Below are 13,420 nucleotides of genomic sequence, written 5' to 3' on the forward strand. Positions count from 1 at the left end.
TCCTATTTTTTTTTTATTTGAGGACAGCTTGAAGTTTATGAGTAAAGGCTAAACTAATATTTAGTTTGTTTTAGAAATTCCGTAATTTCGGGGTAGAGGCTTCAATCCGAAAGATATCCCCACCCTAACCCTCTTCGCAAATCCATCACTGCTGGTAATTAGTAATAACAAAGATTTAAAAAACGATTAGAAAGGAAGTCGGCCAGGACTCACAGTACACGCACTATCTCTACATTCACAGATGGAATTAAGAAAAACTTTTGTCAAAATGGTCGAATGCGAGGTTGAATTCCGGACTTCACGATAGAAGCTCGAAAGCTAACCACTCACTCATGTTTGTTGTGCAGTTGTGCTTAACTTCAATGTATTCTCTCTCTCTCTCTTTCTCTATGGCCACAAAAGCTCTCCATTGACTTCTGTCCTTATCCAATTCAATCCAGTTTCTACTCTGTATTCCTATTTCTGCTAGATCCATCTTAATATTGTCCTCCCATCTGAGCCTAGGTTTTCCTAATAGACGTTTCCCGATTGGATTTCCAGTTAAAACTTTGAAAGCGTTCCTACTTTCTTCCATTATGGCTACATGACCTGCCCACCTGATCCTCCTAGACTTGATGACTCTAACGATGTTTGGTAAACCGTATAAATTATGTAGTTCTTCCTTATGAAGTTTCCTCCATTCCCCATTCCCGTTCCTCTTGGGTCCAAATATTCGTCTCAGAATTTTGTTCTCAAATAATTTCAGTCTGCGTTCTTCCCTACGCGTAAGCGACCATGTTTCACAACCATAAAGCATAACAGGCATGATTATCATTTTATATATTTTAAGCTTTAAATTCCTTGACAGAATTCGCGACGACAAAATATTTTGAATTGAATGATAAAAAGAATTTCCTGATTTCAGTCGATATTTAATATATTTGTGGGTATGATTTTGGTCTGGTAATACTGATTCAAGATATTTGAAAGTATTCACTGTGTCGAAAGTATTAATTGATATTTTAACGCATTCATAATTTGCCGTATTACGATCCTTGTGAATTTCCTTGTATTTAGATTTCTCTGCATTTACTCTGTCCCTGCAAGCGTTTAATAAGGCCTCTGTATTTCTTTCGATTGTTCTCCTATTAGATTTACATCATCAGCATACACCATAACCTGGTGAATACCATTCAACTCTAGGTCCTGGTTTCTATCTGTGATTTTTCTTATAGCGTACTCCAGAACAAAGCTGAATAATAACGGCGATAATGCATATCCTTGTTTCAGGCCAATCTCGACATGGAAGCTCGCACTTTTCTGCTCGGACTTTACTCTAGGATTCATTTAACCTCCTCAGACCTGTAGTATCATATGTGATACCTTGGATTTTGCGTCGTGTTTTGAAACGTTCTCAACGAAGAAAGTTGTGCCTGTGGTATCACCAACTATACGGCGTGCGCTCTGTGATCGTAAATTGTTCTGTTAGTTTTGTGTGGTTGTGAATCCTGCAAGTGGCATAAGAATGACAGGAATCTCTGGACGAACACATGTGAAGAGTTCTCGTGGTACGTTTCACTTATTTCATTATTTGTAGTTGATATTACTGAATAATATTTACATTCTATTGTCTTACAAGAAATGTCATGTGTTTTTATGAAAGGTCATATAAGTTATTAGATCATAATAGTAACGAACAGCGAAGGTATTGAATATGATACCTTAGGTAACAACCGATACAAATGTAGTTACAGGAGGCTGTTTTATAGTTACAAATGTAGTTACAGAATCCAACTGAGTATTTCAGTAGACACTTCGGAGATTACTTTTTTTGAAGATGTAACGAAGTATTGGACATGCGAGGTGTCCGGGATTTTGGGAAATCTCTCAATATAACGCTACAAGAGATCAAAACTCTAATTGGTTGTTCTATTACAATGAATCTATTCGGACTACCAAGCATCAGAATGTTCTGGGACAGATTAACTAAGATACCGCTTGTGTCCGACAATATTAGCAGAGACAGTTTTGTCCAGCTCAGAAAAAATCTCAAAGCTATGGACGATGATTTAGTTACACCTCACTAACGTGAAGAGAACAGGTTATGGAAAATACGTCCAATGGTGTCCCAAATTGCGAATGCGTGTAAAGAAAACACAAGATTTAAAGAGATTTCGATTGACGATTAAATGATCCTTTTCATGCAAATGTAGCTATGAAACAATACATAAGAGGAAAGCCAAATCCAGTTAGACTAAAGGTATTTGTCGTCTGTTCACGGAATGGTTTGCCCTTTGATCTGTATTGTATGAGGGAAAAAAGCAATATTGTTTCTAATATTTTACAAAATCCGGAGACACTTGATGTTGATGGACGTGTTGTTCTTAAATTGTGAGACAGTTTATCATATAACATAGATTTATCCACCGACCGATACTTTACATCATCCACTCATTTACTGGACATGTTATCTGACAGAAATATTCTGGCAACAGGAACAATAATGAAATCTCGCATTCCAAAATATGTACATTTGAAGACCGACTTGCAACTAAAATCCGGGGTAGAGGCAGCTACGATCAGGTGGTTCGAAACGATGATAAAGCAGTAATAGTAAATTGGTTCGACAGTCGATCTGTGCTCTTTGTTTCTTCAAATATTGGGGTGAATCCTGTAGATCAATGTCGCCGTTGGTGTAAAAAGAAGAAAGAGTGTGCGCAGGTTCCAAGACCAGCAATTATCAGAAAGTACAACTGGACAGTGTTGATATGTTAGATCGTGTAATATCCAAGTATCGCATCAAATCAAGGACAAAAATGAACTGTAAGATGTATCTTCACTTCGATTTTGTGGCAGCAGCAGTGTGGATTGAATACCGTGAAGAGGCTAAACACCACCAAATGTCAAAAAAAGACATTTTTGGTTACTATGAGTTCAAGTTATCAATTGCATAATATCTGATATTTGATACGGATTCTGCCGCTGAAGCAAGTTCAACAGAGGATTTCAGTGGTGAAAAAGACGTTAGAGGGAAAAGAAAACAGGCAAATTCTTCCTGTGCCTCCTCAGAAAGCAAGAATACGCCATGCAGAACATATGTCAGAATATAATCCCGAAACACATGCTAGTAGGTCAAAATGCAGGATGGAAAATTGCAAGGGGTTAACATTTGTACGATGCTCATCTTGTCACATATACCTCTGTTTTACCAGTGGAAGAAATTGCTTTGCTGTATTTCACAAAATATAAAACAACATACGAAGACAACTTGAAATTATAACTAAGGCAACAGTTAATAATATTCAGTGCAACATTTTAGAAACAAGAAAATTGCTTAGTTTTCTGGATTTATTATTGGAATACTATTACAATAAATGCATATTGTAATATTTAACTTGTTTATTTTATTTATTTAGAATGTAATCGAAATTTTAAAATTGTATAATGAAATGAATGAAATGAAAATGTCTTTATTGAAGCGGGCGAGGTTCAGCCATGGCTGCTCTACCACCTAACCCTTGTCAAAAGAATACAATATTAAACATTACACATCAAAAGGGACAGAAAAAAAAACTAAAAAGAAAACATAGAAGTAAAAGAATAAATCAGAAAATAAACAAGTGACATATGCAATAAAAAGTATCGATATTGTTGGATTTAGCTAAGTTGTTACATAAAACTGTACGTGCCAGAGGCCAGTCGCTGGGATTTCATCAAATGTGATTTTAATTAATTTCGAAATGAATTAAATGACTTTATTTCCGTGAGAGCTTTTTGTATCGCATTCCATACTCTCGGACCTGCTCTAAAAAATGATCCTTGCACTATCTTCAGTTTAAGTCTTTGTACATTGAATTTCTCACTGTTACGCGTAACGTGAGAGTGAATTTGTAACCGCTTTGTAAATTTACAATATAAATATTGTGGGGATTGAGTTTTAAGGATTTTATATATCAGACAACTATAGCGTAGGTATCTTCTTCTCGCCATTGTTAAAATGTTATTTGTATTTAGCACTGGTAGGATATGTTCCGATTTCTTTAAGTTAAAGGCAAACCTAATGCACGAGTTCTGTATTTTCTGTATAGTTTTAGAATTGTAAACAGAGAGAGATGGTCCATGTACAGCGTCACAGTAGTCTAATAACGGTAAAACAAGAACTTGTATGAGATATAATTTCATAGACTGAGATAGAAAGTCTTTGGCTTTGTAAAGTCGGCGTAATAAAGTAATAGCTTTATTACACTGAGTAGATATATGATTATTATAGTTTAGTTCCTTATCCAATATGAGTCCTAAGCTTTTCACATGGGTAGAGTAAGAAATATAAGTGTCCATAATTTTTATTTTTAGATCCGCTGCCTTGATTTTACTCAACTGTTGTGAGGTTCCTATAATCGTAAATGTACACTTACTTGGGTTGATTACAAGACCGTTATCAGTACACCATTCAGATACAGAGGTCAAATCTCTATTAACAAGTTCTACAGTTTGTTCAATTTTTTTGTGGTGATGACATGATGCAAAGTTGTGTGTCATCCGCGTAGCAATGCACAGTAGAGTATTTAATGGAATCTATGAGGTCAGCAATGTAAATAGAAAATAAAAGGGGACCCAAGATTGATCCTTGAGGTACTCCTTTGTTTATAACGGGTGACGAAGATAAGGGATTTTGAGCTGTCCTAAGATATACTTGTTGCTCTCTGCCTAGTAAGTAGCTTTCAATCCAGTTTATGACGGTATCAGAAAATTTATAATACCTTAGTTTAGCCAACAACAGGTTATGATTAACTAGATCGAAGGCCTTCGTTAGGTCTAAGAGGACTATGATTGCAACTTGAGAGTTATCAACTGCGTTTAATATCCCATCTGTTACCTCGAGCATCGCACTGACAGTACTATGATGCTTACGAAAACCGTATAAACGTGTAACCATAACATTGTTTCTTACTATTTTCACCATTTACATGCACAACTGCCCATCTTACTTGGAGGCAAGGAATTCATGTATTTGCTTGGTTAAGACCTAAGGTATCAAATATGATACCTTACTGTGTGATGCACCCACAGTGCTGATACACCAAATGACCACATTTTCTTACTTTTCGATCATGAATGAGCAATTTACAGTCGTGTAAATTGTTACCTGCTATCACAGCCTCAGGCCTGAGGAGGTTAAACACTTATTAAATCTAACTTTTTCGGTATTCCAAATTCTGTAAGAATGTTGTACAATGTTTCCCTCCTAACCGAGTTGTAAGCCTTTCTAAAATCAATAAACAGTTGATGTACTGGGTAATATATTCCCATTTCTTTTCGAGTATTTGTCGAATGATAAATATCTGGTCGATTTCGACTAAATCCACACTGATAATCTCCAATAATTTCATCTGCGTATGAGGTCAATCTTATTAATAGACTGTTAAGAGAAATGCCTCGATGATTATTACAATCAATTTTGTCGTCTTTCTTGCGAATTGGAACAGTGATTGATTCTTCCACTCTTTTTAAATAATACACAATAACACACTGAGCAAGGCTATGTGATAATATGTAAAAAAAAAAAAACAGTACCATGTAACAGTTTCAACTAGAGATGCAAGGGCTCGGAAAAAAACCGGCTTTTTTGGAAAAAACTCGGTTTTTTCTGCTTTGCTTTTTTGCTTCGGAAATTTTGGGCTTTTTTCAAAATACTGCTTTAAATTGATAAAACAGACTTTGTATCGCTTCTCTATAACACAAAAAATCATTTAATTAGTGGTTGATGCTGATAATAATATAAAACATCGAAAATAAACTATGAATTTCGAAAAAATATTTCAAACAATTTTTCTTCAACATATTTACATTATGAATTCCACAGGATTAACCAATGTATATAATAAGAATTTTTTAACCTCCTATATACAAAAGTAAGCAGAGTTGGCAAGAACCGTGGTTGTTTTTGAATATGCCAAAAACCCGTTTTTTTGGGGATGTTTAAACCAGGCTTTTTTGGTTTAAACCAGGCTTTTTTGACAGATTTTTTGCTTTATGTATTTATATTACATATTCAGAGAAATAGCCTGTTTGTTTCGCCTTGATGTTATTATGCAACAGCGGGGTTATGCCGGAAGAACTCCCACAAGCTTAAAGAAGTGCGGTCAGTAAATTTCTTAAGTTGAGAATCTCCCGCCCTAGCCACTGGGAAAATCCCGTCATTACTTGAAATGTAAGACAATAACGGGAAAATCCTGTTATTGCTTTGCATGTAAAATTTAAAGGTCAACGTACCATAATCAGTACGCTAAAACTGAGGTATTAAATTACAAATTTAGTACCGGTACGTAGATATCATTGAAAGTCCAATCCAAGCTAATGTTGGAAGCTACGTAGGCAATCGATAAATTTTGCCAATTTCTATCAATATATTTAAGCAATATTGGCTTCTTTATAAAACAACACGCATTTAGGCATGTAGAAATATACAATTTGGTTTGTTTCGTATATTTAGGCTTAACATCCTTACGAAATACCGAGGTTATCAAGGAGAAGACTTTCGCTTAAACTGACATCCGAACCGCTACTTGGGTTACGCATGAAAAAAGGATTGTGGTTCGACCGAGAATTGAACATGGGACACCTTGATTAAAAGGTGAAAGGGAAATAAAACTATTGCAGGTGGTTTGATATCTGGAAACGTTACCATGAAGTTCACACGATTCGCATTTTTCATTCTTTTTATTTTTGTGGTTTAAACCAGTTATTTAAAAAAAAGTTTGTGTAAATCAGTCAACCCTAAAAGTAAACACTTCTTTTTAAAGAATACACAAATAACTAGCAAAATAGTATGTAGTATTTTTACTTCAAAATAGTCCATACCCTCTTTTTGAAACAAAATAAAATTAAAATAAAACATAAGAGAAATACTTAGATTTATATGATACACTTAAAGGCTGCACATCTAGAGCTTTTGGTTCTGTATATTCTTGAAATTCTACAGTTGTTTTATAGAACCACCATCACAGTTTACCCAATCCTCAAGTTTTCTGAATTTTTAACAAGAGGGATTCAACATATCATTACGGACCCCCCCCCCAAAAAAAAAAGACTACGGAATATATTTAAGTTAAGCTAAGTACAACTGCACAACAAACATGACTGAGTGATTAGCTTTTGCGCTTCTATCGGGAAATCCGGGATTCAACCAGCATTCGACCATTCTGACAAAGCTTTTCTTCATTCCATCTGTGAATGTAGAAATAGTGCGTGTACTGTGAGTTGGGCGACTTCCTTTTTTATTGTTTTTAAATCGTTATTATTACTAATTACCAGCAGTGACGGTTTTGCGAAGGTTAGGGGAGCGGTCTTTCGGACTGAAGCCTGTTCCCCAAAGTTACGGAATGTCTGCAACAAACGAGATATCTATTATTTATGCCTTTACTCATAAACTTTAAGCTCCCGTCAAATAAAAATTACGAATGTTTAAAAAAAACTAAACATTAGTAAGAAACCCTTCCCAAAATACTTTTCTAAATCCGCCACTGATTCTCAGTATAAAATGATTTTTAAAGTTGTATCCGGAAGATTATTGCTAAACATATAAACGAAACGAAATATTATTTATGCCTGTATTCATAAACTTCAAGCACTTCCCAAATAAAATTAGGACTTTTTAGGAAACGAAACAATCAGAAAAAAACCTCCTAAAGTACTTTTCTAAATCCGCTACTGATTATTTGTATAAATTGGTATTCAAGGTTGTGTCCGGAAAATTATTGCTAAATCACTTCACAGGTACAGTATAAGAGAAATGTGGAAGTACGGTTTGACGGATATATTGAAAAACGTACGCTTTGACGGATAAATAGAAAAACGGGCAAGTTTAACTTTTGCGCTAGAAGCTAGAGTACTGAAAGCTCTTAGAAATGAAACACGGATGACAAACTAGAGAAGAAAAAAGATGTCGATAACTCAAAAGTTAAAATAAAGTTAAATAGCCTCTAAAATTACCCTCAAATACTACATTCTTCATGTTAGCTTTAATTCGTAAAATATGTGCTCCATCCATCTTGATGGTGAATTTCAGAGCGAAATATCACATTCAGGTCATGGAATTTTTATCTAACTATAAAATATACTATAAGAAAGCTATTTAGATAGAAAAATCATGAAGTTGAAAAAAGCCAAAATTTCCAAAATTCTCGTTTTTTCCCAAAAAAGCCGGCTTTTTATGTGAAAAAAACCATCGATTCAAAAAAGCCGGCTTTTTTGCATCTCTAGTTTCAACACAATAACTGTTACGTGATACTGTTTTTTTTTTTAAACATATTATCACATAGCCTTGCTCAGTGTGTTATTGTGTATTGTACAAAATGGAAACAAGGTCTGATAGAACAGTTCTTTTTAAATGTATTCCATAGTTTTTTTTTTTTTTTTTTTTTTTTTGTTTAATCGTAACGATATGTTGGATTTTCCTGTTAAAAATTTAGAAACCTTCAGGACTGGGTAAACCGTATTGATGGTTATATATTCTACAGCCTAGGAAACCGTACGCTGTGCGTTAATCCTTTGGAATTCATAATATAAATATGTTAAGAACTTTAAAAAATCTCTTTGAAATTCATAGTTTATTTTCGAGGTTTCATATTATTATCTGCATCAACCACTAATTAAATATTTTTTTTCTTGTAGAGAAACGAAACAAAGCCTGCTTTATCAGTTTAGAGCAAAATTTTCAAAAAAGCCGAAAATTTCCCAAGCAAAAAAGCAAAGCAGAAAAAACCGAGTTTTTTTCAATAAAGCCGTTTTTTTTTCGAGCCCTTGCATCTCTACATACTTGTGACAATAATAGCCCTATAAGAAATGGTACCCATTACATAATGAATTCGTTTTATGTAGGAAATATTTAAAAAAAAATATATGCGCAGAAAAACATTCATTGAATTAGACATTCTCTCCCCTCCCCCACCATAGTACCACGTCCATATGCAAATCATTTTGGCTGCACACATCATGTATACGAACAAGAATTATGCTTCTGAACCACTTCAGTGAAATATATTTTATCTTATATCGAGCCATCCTGAAAATAAATGTAAATTAGCTAAATTTGACCCCCCTCTTCCTCTATACAGGTACGCCCACATACATAAAATGCACACAGGCGGAAAGCTGCATCCTTCAGAAATAAATTGGTACCAAAACAATCTTCCTGCCTTAATTAGGGACTAAGCCATTGAGGTTTAAAGCCTGACACAGCAGTTGCATCAATGGGCGTTTAAAGATTAAGAATGCAGACGTTCAGTAGAACGTAACACACAGAAACTGAACTACATATTCCGTGAACGGAGATCGGGAAAATACCGATTTCTTTCTCCGGAATTGAACATTTGGACGGATCGAGATTAGGGACGAAATTTGATCTAGCAGTTGAATATAGATGACAAGCAATACCTGTGAGAGTGTAAAATTGTAATATATATACCTATTTAGATTACTGTTTTAAACTAAATAAACATTTTAAATGTGTATTTTTTGTTTGTTTAAAACAAAGTACTTTGTTTTAAACGTTAAAAACGTTTTAAACAAAAAAAACATGTTTTAAACATTAAAAACGTGTTTTTTTTGTTTTGTTTTCTTAAAAACGTGTTTTTTTCAACCCTGATACACTATGGACACTTCCACACTCTAAATCAGGTATGCAAATAACCACTCGTCCAAGACGAGTGGTTCATCGGTGTGGGCGATTTTTTAATATCACTATTATTTATTTCAAAGGTAAGTAAATGATTTCTATTGTGGGATGTGGGCTAGTAACTTTTATCTTGGGCTAGTAAAATTTTGTTGCTTATTTGTATCCCTGCTCTACATCAACAGGTTTTACGGTTTGGCAACCAAAACCGTTAGGCTATGTGATCTGCAACCAAAACAGTTATAACATGTAATAAGAAAATATTTGGTTTGTCAAAGATAAATATCACACTTTTAATCAAGGATCTTATAAAATAGGGGATCTGCCCTTACAACAAAATCTTGAAGCCATACGTCACAGTTTCGCCACCCCTATTCTACCCACTCCACCAATAGGATCGCAATGTTTTGAACCAACAAACATGGCGGAAACGAAAGTAGCCAATCAGACGATGGCGGAAACGAGAGTAGCCAATCAGACGTGCCGATGCCCGGTTGTTTTTTGGCTTCATTATTTCATACGATGAAGATATATATGGACAGATCCTCTATTTTATAAGATCCTTGCTTTTAATATACTTTATTTTGTTATATCACGAAGAAGAAAAAGAAATAAAAAATTTTCTTTTCTTTTATCTTTCAGTCTCTTAGTATTATCAAATTTTTGCTCAAAACTGAAATTAAATTTAGCAAAGATTAAAATAAAGGTTATTTAAATTGCTTAGATGAACAATTCCGATCAAAACCAAATATGTTTTAAATAAATTAGATGAACAATTAACTTCAAAATTAATACTGTAACATAGTGCAAGATTATTAGCAATAACTACGACGTTAACAAGTTCTTGTAACGATGAAACGTTACATCTCTTCCATCCATCAGAATTAGCATACAAAGCTGTATCAAAAACGAAGGTGAATGTTCGCTTGCTGAAAAACGTGCAGAGATAAATATTGAAACTGTATCATGGGATACAAGGCATCACACTATCATTTGACATAGGAACCAATGCGATCCAAATATGCATTCCAACATGACACCAAATCATTCATACCCTTTGCAAAGAAATGTTGCTCCATGTTCCCTAACCATAGGTAACCGTACTTGTTGTACCTCTTCCAGTATATCGAAACGCCGTCCACCAGGCACGTAGCCAAAGGGGGGGTCCGGACCCCCCTTCGAGACCAGAAATGAAAAAAATTAAGTAAGGATAAAAGAAAATGAAATGACAAAAAGAAGGATCAGCGTTAAAAATTAAAAAGAAAACTACAGGAAGCTTTTGCTTACTCTTTCTTATGAGGAGATTTGTATTACTTGCAATATGGTGGCGAGGTAAGCGAGGTATTCTGGAAGAGTCAGGGAATTTAAAATTTCAAGAAAAGTTATGGAATTCTCAGAATTCCTGCTACTACTAAAAAGTAGTCAGGGAGGTTTCAAGCTTTCGAAAGCATAAGTGCCGTTGTGTAACAGCGTGGACATTTTTAATCATAACTTTTCGTCATCGCATCCTTGCAGTATCAAACATGTTATTTCAAGGACAATTTACTGTTGCCCCTTTAACCTGTCATTTGGAACCGACAGTAGTTGACGGAATAATAAAAACAAAAAAAATATGTTGAAAGAAAGCTCTGTTAGCATTTGATTCAGCAGAGAAAGGAATGCATATATTGTACAGTACAACTAGTTAAATATACACATGCTTCGCACAGGGGCTGTATTTGGAAGTCAATGCCTGTGGGAGTATCACCATTGATCTCAGCGACCGCGAAAACTACGGATTTGATACTAATATCGGTCATTTTGTGCTATTTTTCTTTTTTACATGTCTCGGTATCCACCGCCCGCTGCCTCCCGGCCCGCATACTTGCAAGTCATCACTAATGGAAGTGTCACTATTGATTTCAGCGACCGCGAAAACTATGGATTTGACACTAATATCGGTCATTTTGGATTACTTTTATATGTCTTGGTATCTCATCCCCCTCCGGTGACTCCCGGCCTGGAGCCGAATAGCGTGAATTTGGAAGTTAATGCGACTGGAGTTTCACCATTAATTTCAGCGACCGCGAAAATATGAATTCGACACTAATAGCTCAAGTGGTAGAGCGTTGGCTTCGCATTCGGGAGGTCGTGGCTTCGAATCCCGCTGCCTACCATCCTGACTGAGGTTTTTCAGGGTTTCCCTCAGTTCTACCAGGCAAATGCCGGGATGGCACATACTAAACAGGCCCTGGCCGATACCTTCCCAAATCCTTTCCATTGTTAATGTTGTTGGATATTCAATGTAAAATGGCCTCTGAGCTGTATCTGGTGATTTTTAAATAAATAAATATCGGTCATTTTCTACTACTTTTACATGTCCCGGTAAACGCTTTCCTGAGACCCCCTGGCTCGAATTTCGACAAAAACGTTTAACTCTGGTCTGGAGCCTGGACCAAGGTATTCGTGACTAAAATTTGGTAACTCTCCGTCAATTTGTCTGGTTCCCAAGCCGGTTCCGGTAAACGCCCCCCTGAGACCCCACTGTTTCGAAATTTGAAAAAAAAAAACGCTTCGTCTTGATCTGGGGCCTGGACCAAGGCACCCCTGACCCAAATTTGGTAACTCTCGGTCCACTCGTCTGGTCCCCAGGCCGCACACAGACAGACAGACAGACAAACACACAAACACTTTATTTTATTTATATTAGAAGATAGTTTACAAGACAGTATTCAGTATGTACTTTTTATTATAATTGAGGTCATAACGAAAGAAAAATTGTTATATTTGAATAAACAGGAGAAGGACGTAAATATTGTAAAATCTTTTTCAATACTTTTTTTTATTATTTTGCTCGAAATTTCTTCATAGTTTGTTATTAAAATACTTGCCAACATATCCTCATTTTATTGTCCTAACAAACCGATATATGTTGATAGTAAAGTAGTTTAGATTGATCGAGCTCCTGGGCCTTCAGAATTTCATGTCATCCCCCCTCCCCCCGTTACGAAATCCTGGCTAAACGAACCAATATATGTTCCAGTAAAATAGTTTAGAGTGATCGAGCCCCTTTTGTGATGAGCACAGTATTTCATGTCACGGATCCCCCCCCCTTCACGAAATCCTGGCTACGTGCCTGCGTCCACGAAAGTGTTTCTTTCGGATCCAAACAAATGGTAGTCGGAAGCGGCTAAATCTGGACTATACGGAAGGTCAAGAATTTCCCAATTGAAAACGGTGTAGGGTCCGTTGGGCTTTATGTTGCCGGCCGTTATCGTACAGTAACAACACCCTTCTCTAGTACCCCTTTTCTTTTTTGATGTATTGCTGCTTGGTTCCATGGTTTGGCAGTACTCCTCCGCAGTAATGCTCGTAGTCTTTTCTAGAAATTCAACATGAATAACACCCTGACGGTCCCAAAACACAGTAGCTCTTGTTTTCTCGGCAGATGTTGTGGCTTGATTTTCTTGCCCGGATATTATAATAGAAGTTTTAATATCATGCTCTGGCGTTTTTATTCAGGTCCCCATAGAGGTATTGGGGTTTCATCGCCCGTTGTGATGCAATGAAGGAATGAATTTCGTCGTTAACTTATCATGTGGGGTGGCTCAGGAAAATACCCATTCGAAGATGTTTTGGTCCTCACTCAGAGTTTTGGCACCCAGCGCGCACACACTTTCTTGAAGCCAAGTTGGTCATGGACCAAAACTGAACGATATGAGACTTCTTACTGAACGATAGGAGATTCGCAATACCTCTACAATGTCATACAACCTCACTCTTCTATCC

This window comes from Thermobia domestica, chromosome 18 (assembly GCF_964235325.1).
Source record: "Thermobia domestica chromosome 18, izTheDome1.hap1.1, whole genome shotgun sequence".
NCBI lineage: Eukaryota > Metazoa > Arthropoda > Insecta > Zygentoma > Lepismatidae > Thermobia > Thermobia domestica.